We start from the raw sequence: 20,272 nt of genomic DNA on the forward strand, positions 1-20,272 counted from the left end.
AGATTGAATATTATTGAGAACATACACCATTGACTGTATAGTGTGTAAGAGCTAATTTAAGTCTCAGTTAGTAAAAATGTAAAATAATAGTAATAGTGACCCATTGCTTTTAAAAAAGGTGCCATATATGTGGTAGTTCAAGTAGGGCTTTTTTGTTACCACTTACCAGTTTGACTTTGTTGGGGTGGGGTGAGGGGGATAGCTTTATTGTAGAGTGAAGACACACTTGGAGCTGTGTATGTCAAGGTATCTCTGTTGTCTCTGTGCTTATAATCTGCTTGACTCTAGGTTAGCAGGCTGTCCTTAAAATTCTAGTTTCATTGTAACCTATTTGAATGACCATGATGGAACAAGTTAGTCACCTATGCCCTCTTTTCCTCTGTTCCCCAGCTGAAAATATGAATAACAACACTTAGGTCGCAGAGTTTTTGTGAAATAGCAGGCATTCAGCAAATCTTAGATGCCTTGTTTATATACTGTGATATAAAAAATAAAAATTCATAGTAAAAGTAACATGTATTTAATACCAGTTTTGATACTTAAAAGTTTTTGCAGCTTACTGAAATGAAATCCTAAGAATGAAAACATACTGACGAGTAACAGTGATCTGTTTTCAGGTCCAAGAGTTCCCTAATTTCATCAGGCTTCTTTATGCTTGTGACTGAGCTAGCTGTTCATTTTACTTGCCAAAACTTTGCTTCAGCTATTATCGTTTCCTTCTTTCCTGTAGCCAGGTCTGACTTAGACTGTCTCAGACGTGCGTACCTGTACTTGTACTATCTCCCTATGATTTGTCTGGGCTCCCTGCAGCGGGTGGAGCCTCTTGAGTATTTTGACTCTTTAAATCTTATTCTCCTAATGTTATTTTTTGTTGTATGTGGTGCTTGTGAGTACTCCTACCTAGTTAGAGTCTTTGATTGATTGTAAAGTGGTGAATCAGAAATCTTTAAGGGACTAGGATTTTCACATAAGAACTCCTGTTTTGGGTTATCGGGTTTTTTTCTTCCTAAAAGGCAAACTTTTTTTTTTTTTTTTAACATAAGGGTTATATTTTTATTTATTTATTTATTTTTGGCTGTGTTGGGTCTTCGTTTCTGTGCGAGGGCTTTCTCTAGTTGTGGCAAGCGGGGGCCACTCTTCATTGCGGTGCGCGGGCCTCTCACTATCACGGCCTCTCTTGTTGTGGAGCACAGGCTCCAGACACGCAGGCTCAGTAGTTGTGGCTCATGGGCCTAGTTGCTCCGCGGCATGTGGGATCTTCCCAGACCAGGGCTCGAACCCTTGTCCCCTGCATTGGCAGGCAGATTCTCAACCACTGCGCCACCAGGGAAGCCCTGGAGATAGTTTTATTCTGGTCTTATTTTAGGGATATTATTCATGAGGACTCCAGGGTAACTTTTGAGATTGTGGGTATTTATTTTCTCACAGTGGTTCTTTAAGTGGAGACTAGTCCGCCTTTGCACATTAAGAGTATTTCTTCAAGGAGTAATCTTAAATGTAGATAGAATGTGGCCTGGTTTTCTTTTTTCCCCAGTGAAGACTGTTGGTGAACCCTGGGTTTTCCTGTTAATAAGCTGTTGTAAGACAAGTTGTCTTTCTCTTGCTCCTGTATAGCTATTAATACCTCTCTAATCTTGTCCTAACTGTTCATATTAGAGGGTTCATGAGGATAATACCTTGTTACCTTGTCATCCACTTTTCTTGTAAGTATTGTCTGTGGCATTTGGTTTTGCTATCTTAGTTGCTCTAGCATATGGCAGAAGTCAATGCCACAGCTAGGATTTGGCCACTTTAAAAAATTCCAAAATATTGATATTAGGTGAGTATATGGACAGGTGGTAAATATAAATACTTGTGGAACTTTTAGTGTTTCTAAAAGTATCTTAAATGTGGAGAATATATATATGCTTTTAAAATTCACATCTCCATATTGGTTAACAAGAAGTTTGGTGAGAATAACTGCATTTTGAGTTTAATGGATCACATAAATTAAATAATTATTATTGTGCCCATAATATGAAAAAACTCATGTACAAAGATTATGGAAATTAATACTCCTTTAGATAAGCCTGTCTAGTTTCAAAAGTTTTTTATTACAAAAGTGCTCTCAGGAAAAAAGAAAAATCAAACTAGACTGTTTGTTAACCTGTTTCGTGTATATTCTTAATAGAATTTTTCTATGCGTATATGTGTATATATGTTAATTCTTTTAAAAAATATATCATACTTCTACAATTTGTGTTTCTCTTATTGAAACACATCATTTTTTTGGGTTGCATAGTATTCCATCATTTTGGCTGTATTGTAATTCATTTAATCTGTCCACTTTGATGGTCTTAAAGATTGTTTACAGTTAAAACAAAACAATGCTTAAGTGAGCATAATTATGTTGGCACAGATGCAAGAATGGGATTTATGGGTTGTACTTTATGTGCATTATTATCTGGCCTTCAGAAATCTTTTTGTTTCAGCATATGCCTATAGAAGCAGTGTATCAAAGTTACCTGTCCAGTATCAGCACTAAACATTACTAGCCTTTTAAGTCTGAAAATCTGATAGATGAAAAATGGTATCTCATTTTAATTTGCTTTCTTTTATTTTATGCCAGCATCTTTCCATTTGTTTATTGCTATTTGTAGTTTTCTGTCTCCCTCATTTATTAAGCTATGATTTGTTCCTTCGTTTTTTTTGCTAGATTTTTATTGATAAAATAATAGAGTACCTTGATAAAGTTAACTTCTAAATAAGTTATACTTTTGTTGTGTTAGGAATAATTTGAGTTTAAGACAGTCTCAAGGACTTCGCTGGTGGCACAGTGGTTAAGAATTCACCTGCCAGTGCAGGGAACATGGGTTCGATCCCTGGTCCGGGAAGATCCCACATGCCGCTGAGCAAGTAAGCCTGCAAGCCGAAAGTACTGAGCCCGCGTGCCTAGAGCCAGTGCTCCGCAACAAGAGGAGCCACCACAATGAGAAGCCTGTGCACCGCAACGAAGAGTAGCCCCTGCTCGCTGCAACTAGAGAAAGCCCGCGCACAGCAACAAAGACCCAATGCAGCCAAAAATAAAATTAAAAAAAAATTCTCATTCTTAAAAAAAAAAGAAAAAGACAGTCTCAAGCAGCAAGTTGTTTAAAAAGGATGGTCTAGACTCTGGCATGTATCTGTGTTTTTATTCACATTCCAAAGACAGGTAGGCGTATTTATCAGTAAAAGAAACTTCAAAGTATGAGCAATGTCTTTCATTTTTATGACTGTATTTGAAATTTTGTCCTGGTAAATCCGCCCCCCCTCCACCGACATGTGGTCCTGGTCTATTTATTTGTAAATAGGCCAAAACAACCAGTTAGTTTGAGAGGAAAAAAAAACAAAACAAAACTACATTCTGTCCTTAGGTTGGCTGAATACTGAAAACACGCTGAGATCTCAAAAGTGTCATAAAGTCCTAGTCAAGCAGAAGAAATGAAAATACTACGCCAAAAAAGGGACGTATCTTAAGATTGTTTCCTACTATCTTAAAATTAGTTTTGAATAAATACATACTTTTATTTAAATGTAAGTAAAATACTGATGGTGTCTAAGTAAAAGTAATTGAAGATGTGTGAGATTTTTGAGATGTGGGATTTTTCTTCAAATTTGCATTTAATTCTGTAATATTTATTTCACTTTCTGTTTCAATAATTCTTAACAGTGGTTCTCAACCAGGGGTGACAATGTCTGGAGACGTTTTTGGTTGTTACAAGTGGGGGACGCAACTGGCATATAGTGTGAAGCCAAGAACGCTACATTGCACAGGATAACACCCAACAACAAAGCGTTATCAGACCCAAAATCTCAGTGCTGAGGTTGAAAGATTTCTGTTTCATAGGAAAAAGCATACGTTAAGCTTTAAAAAGTGTCTAATAGTTTTGTTCTGTGACCTGTGAAATAAAAACAGTGATGGGTATGATAAGACCATCAAGGTCTTTAACCAAGGTTTCTAGTTTTATTGATACCTTTCAGGATTCTATTTGACAAACTTAGAAAAATCTGATTTTGGGAAATAAATACTACTTATTGAAGATTTGATAGTTTAATTAAAGTGTTCTCTTCCCTGATTTTCAGTTAAGATGAAAGTCCCAAATGTTTTGCCTTTTATCTAATCAAATATTGTCTAGAACTCTTTCTCCTTGCTGGTCATACTCACAGCACTTTTGACGTTAGATATGTGGCAATTCTGTGATACCACCTGAGTCTCCGACAATTCAGTAGTGCCATTTTCTACTTGGAGTTAGCATCAGATCTCACATGTGAAGGGCTTAGTCCCACAATACTGCCGCCTACCTACCCCCTTCAGACAGCAGTCACAAGTCCAGGTTGTTATACCTGTGTTTCTGACCAGCAGGCTAAAAATTAGAGGTTTCTATGACCCCTTCCTCAGGTTCTGTTGATTTGCTAGAGTGGCTCACAGAACTCAGGGAGTTTACTATCTAGATTATTTGTTTATTAATATTACACAGGATGTTAAAGGTTATGAAGGAGTAGCCAGATGAAGAGATACATAGGGTGAGGTCCAGAAGGGTCCTGAGCACAGATGCCTGTGGAGTTTGGGTGCACCACCCTCCCGGCATGTGGATACATTCTTGCTCACCAACGCAGAACCTCTCTGATCCCCATAGTTGATAGATGTTTATGGAGGCTTCATCAGGTGGGCATGATCGATGATTAATTCCACTTTTAGCCCCTCTCCAGAGAATGACAGAGGGAAGTGGGGTTGAAAGTTCCAAGCTTCTAATCATGACTCCATCTTTCTGGTGACCAGCCCCCATCTAGGAGCCTACCAAGAGTCAGAGTTGCCTCATTAGAATAAAAGACATTTCTATCACCCAGGAAATTCCAAGGGATTTAGTAGCTCTGTGTCAGGAACTGGGGCCAGTGACTAAATATTACAACAGAAGATTCTCCTAGGGCCTTTATTTTCAAGGGTTTTAGGAGCTCTGTTAGGATCTGGGAGCAGAGAGCAGTATGCATGGTTCTTATTACTGCACAGATATATCCATTAGCTAGCTTCATTGGACCATTCTTATATGCGGAGGGGAGAGAGAGAACCTTTAATTTCTCCCTTCATTGGTGGATTGCTAGCTTTGTGTCTTAATTAACTGTTCTGCATATACCTAATCTGTAATTACCCATGAACTCTGCTGACTGATAGCTTGGCAGCTGTGTGTATGTCACAAAGTCACAGGCCACTACACAACTGGCCAGTACACCAATGGGACATCAGTGGCAGCAGTGTTGACCACTTCTCCCACCTCCAAAGGAGTTAGCTGCCATAGCCACCCCCTGCATACTGTCTTTGAAAGGGAAGGGTTAAATTGAGCCTGGAACAGGTGAGAAAGATTTCTCTCATTTTTCAGATTTAACTGTGTGTTAAAGTGAGGACTCTCTCACAGTCTGACAAGGTGAGAGAAATTGGAAGCACAAAGTAGAGAGGTCTACCAAACCTGCATATTTTAATGTAATTATTAATAATACTTCATTAAATACGATACACATGGTAAACTGGGCAGAACGCCAGGTGTAGACTAGGACTGTTCTAACTAGGATGTACTGTCTCTGTTTCCTTTGAATTCTCCCTTGTATAGCATTACTAGTTTGTATCATTCATTCTTACACTTTTATCCTATTAGTTAGGCAAATACTGTTTTATACTTTAAACTGGTTTCTTGATCTGGGCTTTTTTTACCTTTCCAATTTGTCTCTTGCCACTGTATGTAACTTTGCCAAGTGACTTGCAGTTCACTGAGTATGCAGTGCTCTATTTTGCTAGTATTAAATTCTAATAGCATCTGTTTTTTAAAAAAATTTATTTATTTATTTATTTTTGGCTGCGTTGGGTCCTCGTTGCTGCGCGCGGGCCCACTCTAGCTGCGGCGAGCGGGGGCCACCCCTCGCTGCGGTGCGCGGACCCCTTACCGCAGTGGCCTGTCCGTGTTGCGGAGCAGGGGCTCCGGGCTCCCGGGCTTCAGTACTTGTGGCGCAAGGGCTCAGCTCCTCCCCGGCACGTGGGATCCTCCCGGACCAGGTCCCGAACCCGTGTCCCCTGCATTAGCAGGCGGACTCCCAACCACTGTGCCACCAGGGAAGTCCCTCTAATAGCATCTTTTGTTTGTTGCTTCTGACATTTTTCCTCATGGGATAACTTCAACTTGTCTTTTAACACTGTTCAGACAGCTCCATTCAAATACATACGGATCTCCTCAGAAGCTCTCTTGGATTTCCTTTTCTCCATAGAAACTACCATATTTATGACACGCATTGATCATATTTTCTATTAGTCTGTTTCCACTTGTGGTTCTATAGGCTTTGAGCGTGCTGAAATTGCCTTGCCCAAAACGTGGCACAAAGTTAGGAGCTGGATTAAATATCTAAATGGGAGAAAAATAATCTTGTCTTCATCTATTAAAGAAATATTCTTTTCTTACTTTAGAAAAAAACAGAAAATATTATTGGTATCAGAGTTTTGAGCGTTGTGTATGTGTGAAAATTCTGAGTTTGCTTGCTTTCTGTCTTCCCTTTTTTTTCCTGTGTCCAGATTCTATTTATTCTTTGTCAGTTTTGCTTGTTTTTATGCCTCCCTAGATTTTAAAACAAGATAGTAATCTTGCCTTTCTAAAGTTTTCATTTTACCATCTTCTACTCTGTGTGGGTACTTTTTTTTTTTTTTTTTTTTAAGAATTTTTTTTTTTTTTTTTTTTAAATTTTATTTATGTTTGTGTTGGGTCTTCGTTTCTCTGCGAGGGCTTTCTCTAGTTGCGGCAAGCGGGGGCCACTCTTCATCGCGGTGCGCGGGCCTTTCACTATCATGGCCTCTCTTATTGCGGAGCACAGGATCCAGACGCGCGGGCTCAGTAGTTGTGGCTCACGGGCCCAGTTGCTCCGCGGCATGTGGGATCTTCCCAGACCAGGGCTCGAACCCGTGTCCCCTGCATTGGCAGGCAGATTCTCAACCACTGCGCCACCAGGGAAGCCCCCTTTTTTTTTTTTTAATGGTTTCATCAATTGGCTTTTTTTAAAAAAAAAATTTATTTATTTAATTATTTTTAGCTGTGTTGGGTCTTCGTTTCTGTGCAAGGGCTTTCTCTAGTTGCAGCGAGCGGGGGCCACTCTTCATCACGGTGCGCGGGCCTCTCACTATCGTGGCCTCTCTTGTTGCGGAGCACAGGCTCCAGACGCCCAGGCTCAGTAGTTGTGGCTCACGGACCCAGTTGCTCTGCGTCATGTGGGATCCTCCCAGACCAGGGCTCGAACCTGTGTCCCCTGCACTGGCAGGCAGATTCTCAACCGCTGTGCCACCAGGGAAGCCCAGCTTTTTTTTTCTTTTTTTTTAAAGTAAATTTATTTATTTGTTTGTTTATTTTTGGCCACGTTGGGTCTTCGTTGCTGTGCGTGGGCTTTCTCTGGTTGCGGCGAGTGGGGGCTACCCTTCGTTGCGGTGCGCGGGCTTCTCGCGGTGGCTTCTCTTGTTGCGGAGCACAGGCTCTAGGCACATGGGCTTCAGTAGTTGCAGCATGCGGGCTCCATAGTTGTGGGTCGCTAGCTCTAGAGCGCAGGCTCAGTAGTTGTGGCGCACGGGATTAGTTGCTCTGTGCATGTGGGATCTTCCCGGACCGGGGATTGAACTCGTGTCCCCTGCATTGGCAGGCGGATTCTTAACCGCTGCGCCACCAGGGAAGTCCCTGTATGGGTACTTTAATATAAGTATTATTTTTTCTACCAAGCTAGGCCCTTAGAGGCCATAATTTGTTTTTTGATTATTATATGCTTCTGTATTATATGTCACTGTTCCTTCAAAGTAGTAGACTTGCTGTCTTAGCTTGGGCTACTGTAAGAAAATACCGTAGACTGGATGGCTCAAACAACAGAAATTATTTTCTTACAGTTATGGAGGCTGGAAGTCTGAGCTCACAGTGCTGGCATGGTTGGGTTCTGGTGAGAACTCTTCCTGGCTTGCCCAAGGTCACCTTCTTGCTGTGGCCACACGTGGAGGGGGTGGGGCCTGGGGGACTGCTCTCCTGCCTGCCCTCCACACCCCCCATTTTTTATACTAAAAGTAGTAGTCCTATCAGGAGGGTGTTACTTTCAGGATCTCACTCATACCTAATTGTCTCCCAAAGGCCTTATTCTCAAATACCATCACACTGTGGGCTAGGGGCTTCAACATAAGAAATTTGGGTGGACACAAACACATTCCGTAACGTTCGCCAATGATTTGTATGTCTTTTTATATTTACTGATTACATTCAGATATGGATTGTTTTATGCAGATGTATTCTTAAAAATTTTGATGTTAATTGAGTTTTATGAAGTAAACATTTTAGGTGTACACTGTTAAAAAGAAAGTGGAAGGAAAAGGGGCTGGGATTTATTGAATGCATACTATGTGATAGTAAATGCATATTATGTGACATTTTATGTAAAAAATGCTGGTGTGAAATTTTCTGAATGCAGAGGTTTCCTTGTTATATACTATTCAAGTTAGTTTTTGTGTAATTTCTGTGTATCAAGTTTGCTTAAGTTCCTTCAAATCTTTATTGAGATGTCAACAAATGATTATTGAGCATATATTCTGTACTGGGTACTGTGCTAGGTACCTTGGGATGCACTGGTGAGCACACAAACCACAGTCCGTTATAGTGTTTATTATTTTAAATGTGTTATATTTCATTTAATATTTTGCTCACTGCTTTTATCAGTATTTGCCGGTATAAACTATGTTAAGTTTATCTTTAAAATTAGGACTGGGGAAACTTAAAAATGTAGTTCCTTAAGAGAGTAATTTTTTTCAGTTGATCCTTAAGTCAGCATATGCTATAAGCCTAAGAGTAATCTGATATCAATAATTATCATTTTTGATATACATTTCTATTTTTAAGTTTTGTGTGGGGAGGTGAAAGCTTTAGTGTCAAGTAATACTAGCTTCATAATGTGTGAAGTGCAGTAGAGCTTGGTTAGATTCGATGGGAATAAAATTGAAATTGCTTTAAGATGTTGCTTTTTGAATTTTTTCTGCTATGTATATAAATTCCAGATATACCTCAAAATTTTGACATAATTACAAATTTTATTAAACTAATAGTTTAAGCCTAGAATCTCTTTGCTATCCAGAAAGACATTTTAAAATTAATTTTTTGTAAATATTCCTCATCAGCGTGTGTTTTTTCCACGTTTTAATATCTTTGAAAGTGAATGTCTTGCAAACGTTAATAGTGTCCTAGTTTTCTTAAAATAATGGAGAGTCTTACAGTTGCTCCTGATTTAGATTTGATTAATACAGTGTTGTTAGCTCTTTGAAGGTTTAGGAAAAGTACATATTTAAATGTTTTGGATGGGTAGTAGAGACAGTTTGGAAGAATTATTTTAAAAGAAAGGCTTCTGAGTTTACAGTGTAAGTAGATTGATTTAAGTGTTGGCCTGTTTCAAGTAAGAAAAGATTTTAAACATTTTAAAAGTATATTCCTTTTATATTTAGTTGGTAGTCTTTAAAAGTTGTTGGTATGAGGATTTGTGGATAAAATCATATTCTTGTTTGTGACTGATTGAAGGTTTTGCTTTTTGAAACATTGTAGTTGAACTGTACAAAAACTTCAAATTATAGAATCGCATTAATGGAATGAAGTTTTCTAAATGTGGTAATTTTTAAAATTACTGAATTTGGTATTGGTGTGAGGCATAGTGTTGAGAAATGTGGCCGAGTATTTAAAATGTTTTTTTTTTTTTTAATTATAAGATCAGGATAGGGTACCTTATTTAAAACAATTTGAACATTGCAGTATTTCATAAAAGAAGTGAAAATCACTCCCATTTCTGTGCCCCCAAATATGCTTAATATTTATATGCTTCAGTAAAATAAAAAAGGAGAATTTAATAGTAGCTTTAAAAAAAGTCATCTGAAAAAACTAAAGCACATTTGAGCAAACCTTTGTGTTCTGAGGAATTAAATTCACATTTTTCAGGCATATGTGAAAAAGAAATGCCAGTAGCCCTTTACAAATGTAATTGGATCAACTTTACTTTTTAGTTTCCAGTTTGAATGTTTTTATTACGAAGTTTCACCATTCGTGGTTTAATTTTTCTAAATTTGTAATTTCACTAACTAAGCAATTAATTACACTTTTTATACCTTTAAAAGGCGAAAAGCTCACATTGAAAAAAAATTTGAAGATATGATTGGCTGAAAGCAACCTTTAGTCTTTCAAATTCATAAATATATACATTTATAAATTCAGATCTAATTTCTAATGTAGGAAAATCAAGCTTTAGGGCCAATGCAGGAGCATTTATGTATTTTGAAGGCCTAGGATATTTATATTGGAAAAAGATAAAATTCACCCAACTATAGTCAGTGTTGAAGTTCTGACAAAGAAGAAAATAGCCATAAAATGATGTGTCATAAAGAGATTTTCAGTGTGTATAATGACATGCCAGATCTTTGACATTCTGGAGTTACATGTGGAGAAATTTAAAACCCCAGTTCTCTGAATACCGTGGGTATTCTGCTAGACTGAATATTCAAATGGTTCATTTGGGAAAGCCCACTCAGACTTAAATTAATATACTAGGATCACAGCATTTTAAATTAGAAAATATAAGAAATAAACTTTTAAGTTGTAATTTGAAAATCCAGAAGAGCCTTTTTTTCACAGCTCAGATTTCTGCTTAAAGCTAGGACATTAAAGATTTAATTCTGAAGGAATCTTTAGCTTTTTGAAAGCATCAAATTAATTTAAAACTTTTTTGCTTGAAAGCAACACAAACTGATTTTGGTTCACGTAAGCCCAAAAGAAAACAAGAAGAGAAAGAAAGATTTATTGGAAGAATATTGAGGTAGCACTTGGAATCAAAGTTTGACCTATATCACCAAGCCAGTGATGAGGATGGGGTACTTCAGGGCATCAGCAGTAGAAGTTGCTGGACATGTTTTTTAGGTTCCTGCCAAAGGGGTGACTTAGTTCCAATAAATTCCTGTTCCTCCCTATTTCACATTTCTGGGGGAGAGCATCCAGTTGGCCCACCCCAGGATTAATTCACTTTTAGAAGGGGAGCAGGTGGTGTGGTTAGGGAAGCAGCTGGCTACTGGAGGTCCATCCTTGTATTATTCTGGGAAAGTGGGGAACCAGTTCATTGGTATATGCTGTAACCAACATATATGCATATACAGTACCCCCAATTCATCATACAGGTAAAGTGTATTAAACATATCTCACTGTTGTGAGGTTATAACTGTGACTTACATGTCAGCAGGAAGTGTCTTTGACCTTTAAGGATCTAGATGAAGTTGGAACTAACCCCTGTTCTATTATTGAGAAATTCAGTATACTTACCAACCTCTCTGAATTGCTGAAACGCTTAATTATGATTTAAAGCTGCAGCTTTTGCTAAGTTAGTTTCCAAGTGTTTTCATGACAAAGACAGTTCCCTCCCAAAAGAGAAATTCTGTTATATGATTCTTAGCTTCCTAAGATTCCTAACCTGATCTTGTAAGGAAAAAAAGACATAGAACTAGTGATCATGGTCTGGGGCAGAATATAATAGTTGTTTTAAGGGAGTTACACATTAGATGCTTTGGGAACGGTAGAGTCAGAGGTTGATTTCTGGCAAGGAGAATTAGGAAGAGCTTCATGGTATAAGAGACATGCTTAGTCCAGCTAGAAGGAACAGTGAACAAAGAAATAGGAAAGATGCAGGGCTATGAAGGTAGATTTGTGATAGATCAGAGAGTGTCTTGCTGTTGTATAGAATTTTGCATTTACGAAGACTTTACAAGGTATTGATGATTTTTGAGCAAGGGAGAGATAGAGCTTTGCCTTGGCAAACTTGGGAGTTAGGGCAGTCACTCAGGAGGCTATTACAGGAGTTTAATCTAGAGAAAATGAGAACCTGAAATAGGGTAGTGTTAGTGTGAATGGACATGAGGATTCACAGACCACATCAAGTTATGGTTCTTTAGACATTGTCTATCCATCATTCCCATCTTGCTTGAGTTTCTGTATAGGCTTTCTAAATAGTTTCCTAACTGGAGTTTTACTTTCCCTTTCTAGAAAGTCTGTCTAATCTATGCTCTTAGCAGTGGTTGTGCTACAGTGTAAATATGTTCTTCCCATAATTAAAATCCTTATGCACCTTTCGCCTTGCTCAAATTAAAGTTTAAGATCATTATAATGATATTTAAAATGATCATGTCTCTACTTGCTGTCCCCCAGTTTTGCTTCCTTTGTTTTTCTGCTCCTAAACTACTCACAGTCCTCTGGTGGATCGTGCTCCCTCATCTTAGTGCCTGTGCCCACATTGTTTCCTCTCCTTGGAACAAAGACCTTTCTTTTCCTTTTTGCTCATCTTTTAAGAGATATACTAAGGGTCTGGGAAGCTTTCCTTGACCCTGGGTTAGGTGTGCCTTAGTCTGCTACAGTACTTCATGATTGCTTCTATCGTGTATTTTGTTATGTTATTATTTTTTGTTTAGATTGTGAATTCCCTGAAGGCAAGTAGACTTTTTAAAATCTTTTCCCACTACAGTGTAGCTTAGAGATGCATATTTGTGGGGTTTTTTTTTTTTTCCCTTATACTTTTCCTATAACTAGATGTATTGACTTATTAAGAGTATAGATTCTGAAGCCAGAGTGCCTGGGTTGAAGTTTTGGCTCTGCTACTTACTTGCTGTGAACCATGGGCAAGTTGTTTAATCACTTTATTCTTAGTTGCTTTATTGATAATAAAATGGGTGAAATAATACTACCTGACTCGTGGGTTGTTGTGAGCATTGAGTTATTAAGTACAAAATGCTTAGAACAGTGTTTGACATTAGTGGTTATGTGCTTGCTGCTATTACTATTAAGCATTGCAGTTCAAATACGAATCTATGCTCCTATTGCTAAAACAATTGCACATATAATACTTCCCAAATCTGCTTGGAAAGTGGTATTTTTCTTTCTGATTTCTTTTTTTCCACTGTAGGTGGGTTGTGAATATTATTCCAGAGTAGGCTTCAGGATGTTTACCAAATAATTATTGAGCACTTATTTTTTGCCATACATATTGTTGGTACTTGTGATATGTACTGGTCAACAAATATGTGAGCAGATAGATAAATATAATAAATAACATTTTGTATTATGTTACTAGATTGTAAGGGCAATGGAAGAATAAGAAAAATGGTAAGGGAAATGAGAGTTTAAGGGTGGAGAGGTAGTTGTACTTTTAAATAAGGTGGTCAGAGTAAGCCTCATTTTGAAGGTGACAGTTGAGCGAGACAGGAAGTTGGCCGTGCATATATTTAGTAGAAGAGCATTCCAGGCAGAGGACTTCCAGTGCAAAGGCCCTTAAGAAGGAGTGTCTCTCACCTTTTTGCAGACTAACAAAGGTGGCCACTGTGGCTGGAGTAGACTGACCAAGGAGAGGAAATCAGAGAGGTTAAAGAGGATTGGGGTCAAATCATGTAGGCAATGTGGACCATGGTAAGGACTTTTTAGACTTCACTCTGAGTGAAATCAGGAGCCACTGTGGAGTTTTGAGTTGAAAAGTGACATTGTCAGACTTAAGTGTTAAGAGAGTTGTATGAACGGCTGTGCTGACGATAGACTTTAGGTAAAGTAAACTAGAAGCAGTAGTTATTGAAGATAATAATGTTTTTGAAGAGATGGATTAAGTGGTAGCAGGAGGTGGTGAGACTTAGTCAACATTTTTAATACATTTTGAAGGTGCAGCTGGCAGGATTTCCTGAAGATAGGGTGTGGTGTGTGAGAGAAAAAATGGAGTCGGGAATGACTCCGGTTTGCCATAGCAGCTAGAAGGATGGAATTTCTTCACACCTGAAATGGGAAGAGATGTGGGAGGAGCAATTTGTGGGAAAGACCAGCAGTTCACTGTTGGACATGCTGAATGCTATTTTGATGTGGAGCAGGTGGTTGAACGTGGAGATCCGGAGATTTCATGGGCAAATAGTATTTAAAACCTCCAGACTTGACAGTATCACCAAGTGTAGACAGAGAATTGATTGGTTGAGCTTTGGGTTACTCGAGCATGGAGCATTTTGTGAAACCAGAGAAGGACAATGAGTAGGAAAGATCAGCAAGTTAAAAGACAGTATCAGAAAGTAATTAAGGAAAAAGGATCAACTGTGTGAAGTACTCTTTATAGGCTGTTAAGATGAGGTGTGAGAAATCGTTGGATTTAGCAATACGGAGGTAATTGATGACCTTGATTAGAGCAGATTAATTTTAGTGGTGGGACTGAAAGCTTGTTTGGAGTGGGTTTGAGGGATAATGGGAGGGAGACAACTATTTCAAGGAGTTTTCCTTCAAAGGAGAGCAAATAAATGATGGGGGAACTAGGAGGGTAAGTGGAGGGAAGAACAAAATTTTGAGATGGGAGAAATATAAATGTATTTGTAAGGTAGTGGAAAGGATCAATTAGAGATTTAAAAAGTTGATATGTGATAGAAGAAAGGGGAGAATTACACAAGTGATGCTCTTGAGTAGGTGTGCAAATGGAGAATCTGCCATGTAAGTAGATGAGAACATGGGTAGTTTATAACAGGTGGGAATTCGGGGTGTGCATGAGCCTACTAGTAGGTGGATAAATGTGGGTGGGACTCTGGAAATTCAAGGTCATTAAGTGTGACAGAGTGAGGGAGAGCTCAGTGGGGGTTTGAGGAGAGAGAAGATATGAAATAGTTACCTAGAAGAGTCTGGGAGTGAATAAACTAGGGAAATAAAATATTAATCTGGTAGTGTACTTGAAACAACCCAGCATAGTGGTGCATTTTTCTTTAATTTCGTGTTTGTGCCCATGTGTGCTGCTGTGTAGGCACAGATTTGGTGGGGATTGCATTTTAACCTACTAGTAAAGTTGATTTTGTGAGTACAGTGAAGCCAGAGAGGGGCTAGAGAATCAGCTGTATGCAAGGGGATGACTAATGTTTAATGATTAATTATAATTTAATCTTGATAATGAAGGTGGTGAGGGACAGTAAAAAGGTGGTAGGATCAATGGATTGGAGGTACTGGTAGAGTCAAAGAATTTTTGCAGAAAGTGCAATATATTTAAATATCTTCCAGTTCAGAACTATTAAAAATATGACTAGCTAAGGTTTGACAAAGCTGGGTGATGTGTAGGTTCTTTTTTTCCTGTTCTAAATTCTTACGTTAGCTAAAATATGACATTTACTTTCTAAAAGGAAATAATTTTGTGAATGGGTGAAGAAGGAATATTGGGTAAATTTTCTCCTTTCTCTAATAGAAGGGAATAATTAAAGAGGCTCTAGAAGTGCTCTTAGGCTGGAGAGATTGCCTCAATTTGTTATATATCTGTTATGTGAGAGTATATAAGATAAGCCCAACCATCTTATGCCCTAAAAGAGGTCTTTCTCACTGTCCCAATCCATTCTTACACCTGGAAAGCCGTCTGGAAAACTCTCTGCATATTTCTACAATATTACTCAGATGTTCTCCACATCCTGAGTTTCTTGAGGACAAACAGCCATTGACTGAGTGCTTACTAGGTGTCAGCCACTTTGCTAAGCAGTCTGCTTACACTAATGTAATCCTCACAGCAGTTCTGTGAAGTAGATACTGTTACCTCCATTTTAGAGATGGGAAAGAAAGGGAGTCTGGAGTTATCTCTCTTAGGTCACACAAATGAAAAAGTGGCTGAACTAAAATTTGAACCCAACCAAGCTTTCAGACTCTAGCACCAATGCTTTTTAAATGTGAACAGCTGGGTTATATTGCTGCACTATATCAAGTCCTAAAGGGATATGTGGTTCTGTTTCTTTGTTTTCCTTTTTTTTTTTTTTTTTAAAGATTTTTATTAATTGATTCATTGCTATGTTGGGTCTTCGTTTCCGTGCAAGGGCTCCCTCTAGCTGCGGCAAGTGGGGGCCACTCTTCATCGCGGTGCGCGGGCCTCTCACTATCGTGGCCTCTCTTGTTGCGGAGCACAGGCTCCAGACGCGCAGGCTCAGTAGTTGTGGCTCACGGGCCTAGTCGCTCCGCGGCACGTGGGATCCTCCCAGACCAGGGCTCAAACCCGCGTCCCCCGCATTAGCAGGCAGACCCTCAACCACTGCGCCACCAGGGAAGCCCCACCAATGCTTTTTAATTTTTTTTTTTTTTACCATGTGATTTTTACTTTCATCGAAGTTTTACATGCACAGGATTTAGGGAGTTTATTAATGTAACAAAGGGAACAAAAAAAAGTCTTCTGTGTGCTTTCCTTTTTTCCCCTTTTCCCTAGAGATAACCACTTTAAAATCATTGTTTTCTTGGGGGAAGGGGTGTTAATCTGCCTATTTCTAAGTTACAGTCTTAGAAAATCACTTTTTTCTTTAAATTTTTAGAATTAATTATTGATTTCATAATAATCGCAGTGAGGATTTAGTTGTTTTTATCTGCTCTCCTTCAGACATACATACTTCTCACTTCCATTGCCCAGTGTCTTCAGTATAATTATATTGAAAATTTGGTCAGCTCAGCATTTGTTACATTCATTGTCTCAGTGAATGCTATTTTTTCCATTTAATTTTCTGTATACTTACGGCTAATTCCACCCCAAACTTTAGTTGTTTAGATCTCATTGCAAAATATGACATATTAGTTCTTCTACCAATTCTATATTTTTAAAAAATCTCTTGTGGAGCCTTCTTAACTGCTCCATTCTGGAGTGGTTGCTCTTAGACCTGCCTTATTCCTCCGCTCTTGGAATCTGCCTTTATCATTATTCTGAAATTCACTTTCTCGTCTTGGGTCTTTAGTTTCCTTGATAGCATGTCACATGCTCGCTCTTGGTTTACTTCATTGTTTTGGTGGACTGAGAGAAAGCATGATAGGAAATACATCTTTTTTTGTACTTTAAACGTCCGAAAATGTTTTTTTTTCCCTACCCATTTACTTAAATGGATAGTTGGGGTACAGAATTCTAGGTTGAAAAGAGTTTTTTTTGAATTTTAAAGGCATTTTCCTGTTGCTTTCTTCCTGCACTGTTGTTAAGTCTGAAGCCCTGTATGTGACCTGTTTTGTATCTCTGGAGTTTTGCAGGATCTTCTTTTTGATTCCAGAATTATGCAGTTTTACTATATGTCTGATCCCTAATCTGTTTGTCAACCTTTGTGAGGCTCTCTCAGTTTGAAAAGTAGTATCTTTTAAATATGGCTATTTAAATTTATATTCTGTTTTACTGAGGTGAAACATACATAATATAAAATTTACCATTTTAATCATTCTCCGCTAGCTTTATTGAGATGTAATTGACATATAGTCATTTTAAAGTGTACAGTTCAGCATTAGTGATGTTGAGTACTTTTTCCTGTACCTGTTGGCCATTTGAATGTCTTGTTTGCAGAAATATCTGTTCATATTCTCTGCCCATTTAAAAATAAGGTTTTTTTTTTTTTTTGCCATTGAGTTGTATGAATTCCTTGTATATTTTGGATATTAACCCTGTCAGCTATCTGCTTTGCAAATATTTTCTGCCATTTCATAGGTTGTCTTTTAATTTTATTGATGGTTTCCTCCACTGTGCAGAAGCTTTTTAGTTTGATGTGGTCCCATTTCTTTATTTTTGCATTTTTTGCCTTTGCTTTTAGAGTCAGATCCAAAAAATCATCTTTAAGAGTTTCATGGTTTTGGGTCTTATGATCAAGTCTTTAATCCATTTTGAGGTGATTTTTGTGTAGGTATAAGATAGTGATCCAGTTTCATTCTTCTGCATGTGGCTATTCCGTTTTCCCAGCACCACTAATTGAAGAGACTATCCTTTCCCCCTTGTATAGTCTTTGCTCCTTTTCCAAAAATTAATTGACTGTATTTATACATGCATGGGTTTATTTCTGGACCCTCTGTTCTGTTCCACTGATCTGTTTGTTTTTACGCCACTACCATACTGTTTTGATTACTATAGCTTTGTTATATAGTTGAAATCAGATTGTGTGAGGCCTCCATCTTTATTCTTGTTTCTCAAGATTGCTTTGGCTATCCAGAGTTTTTTGTGGTTCCATAAGAATTTAGGATTTTTTTTTTTTCTTGTTTCTCTGCAAGATGCCATTGGCATTTTGGTAGGGATTGCATTGAATCTGTAGATTGCTTTAGGTAGTATTTGGCCATTTTAACAATATTATTCCATTCCATGAACATGGAATATCTTTGCATTTGTTTGTGTCTTCACTTTCCTTCATCGGTGTCTTAAAATTTTCAGTGTACTGATCTTTCACCTCCTTGCTTAAATTCATTCCTAAGTATATCATTGTTTTTGATGCTGTTGTAAATGGGATAGTTTTCTTAAGTTCTATTTCCAGTAGTGAATTATGAGTGTGTAGAAACACACTTGAGTTTTCTATCTTGAGTTTGTATTCTGCAACTTTACTGAATTCATTTGTTAGTGTTAACAGTCTTTTGGTTGTGTCTTTGAAGTTTTCTATACATAATATAATGTTACCTGCAAATAGAGATAGTTTTACTCTTCCTTTTGGACTTGGTTGCCTTTTATTTCTTTTTCTTGCCTAATTGCTGTGGCTAGGACTACCAGTACTATGTTGAGTAAAACTGGTGAGAGTGCACATTCTTGTCTTGTTCTTGATCTTAGAGGAAAAGCTTTCAGCTTTTCACCACTGAGCATGATGTTAGCTTTGGGCTAGTCAGTTACTTGTTTTAAAAACATTTCCCTGAAAAAAAAATTTCCAGTTGATCTTCTTAGTTTCATCTTATGTAGATGGAGATTCTCAGGAAGGGTTATCCATTTCAGTGTTGATGTGTTCGTTTTTCACATGTTCAGACAGTTCTTGGATTAGAGTACAAGTTGTTTTCTCAGTAGATACTATGCTTTTAGTGGTTATTATTTTTTCTTTGTTTTGAGAGTATGTAGATAGAGAAAAATGCTTTCTAAATAATTATATCTTTATTAGTAATTGTAAGATAGCATAACTCTGGGTCATACTTCAAAACGCTAATAAAAATAATCTGTAAATGGAATAGCACAAAATAGACACATACCACACTATAAAAAGCCAATATTGCAAACACTATAAAGACACTTTGAGCTTCACCTTCAAACTCTGAAAGGATTCTCCAGGATGAAACACTGTGTACTAAAGTGTACAGTAATCTACCACCACTGCTGTGTTAACTCATTTTATATTTCATTAACAAATTATAAAACCATTTATGTATGTTCATTCATCCTCCTTTAAAAACTTGAGTATTTAAAGCTTCCTTTGCTTTGCACCACATGAATTGATATCTGGGTCCGGGTGGAAGGACTTTTTGCTGTTGTTTGTTGTTTTTTTTCCTTCACGTTTCTCAACAGAAGACTACACCCGAGGAAAAATAAATTCTAGATCATATCTCCACAGCGCATTTTCCTGTACGACTAGAAGTGATTCATGAGATAGATTTTAATGATAATGAGGATTTTTTGAATGACTCATGTACATTTTAGAATTTCTTCTCTGTCTCTTAAAATATATATATTCGTGCTGTTTTATTCTTCAAATTTTTTGAGAGTTTGGTGTTGCACCTCTGATTTTGCCAGCCTTACTGTTTTTCAGGAACCAGTGTAATTCTCAACAAAAGAGATTGTGTATTGCAGTGTTTTTCAACTGGGAGCAAGCCTCCCTTCCGCCCAACCCCAGGGTTCATTTGTCAGGGTCTAGAGACAGTTTTGATTGTCACCATTTGTGGTGGGGATTACTGGCATCACAGTGTAGGGGTCGCAGATGTTGCTGAACATCCTACAATGCACAGGACAGCCTACCACAATACAGAACTCTGTAGCCTAAACTGTCAGTAGTGCTGAGTTTGAAAAAGTCATTTGTCCATATTAAACTTCTATGTTTAAGTCCTATACTTTCCCACTTCCTCTTTCCATACTCTACTCATGCTTTTAAGGTTCACCTTTTAAAGTCTCACTTTGTCCTGAAGGCTTTTCTTGATGGCTCTAAACCTACATTTCATCTCTCCTTTTTCTTTGTTCTATTATACCATCACTGAAATCTTTGCATCTGATAGTTTATGCTGTTTTATTTCTATTTGTTTATTGTTTATGTATCTTATTTTTCAAACTAATTTTGTTAAGGATCAATGTCTTACATTGTTTCTGGGCTTTCTAACTGCTGTAGACACTGACATTACATTGTGAGTTTGTAGAATGAAAAAAGGGCCCATGGCCTACCTAGGCTCTGGCAAATGTGGTGGTAGAAGAATGGACTCATCTCTGTTGATGGCAGTTTGGCATTAGTATCAAATGG

General features: G+C 37.9%; 1 protein-coding gene across 4 annotated transcripts in view; it reads left to right on the plus strand.

The window, feature by feature from the left end:
• LOC309637454 (glucoside xylosyltransferase 2) overlaps positions 1-20,272 on the plus strand; it is a 151,776-nt gene that overhangs the window by 106,031 nt on the left and 25,473 nt on the right. The window lies entirely within an intron of this gene.

This window comes from Balaenoptera physalus (genome assembly GCF_965194825.1).
Source record: "Balaenoptera physalus genome assembly, chromosome: 11".
Lineage (NCBI taxonomy): Eukaryota > Metazoa > Chordata > Mammalia > Artiodactyla > Balaenopteridae > Balaenoptera > Balaenoptera physalus.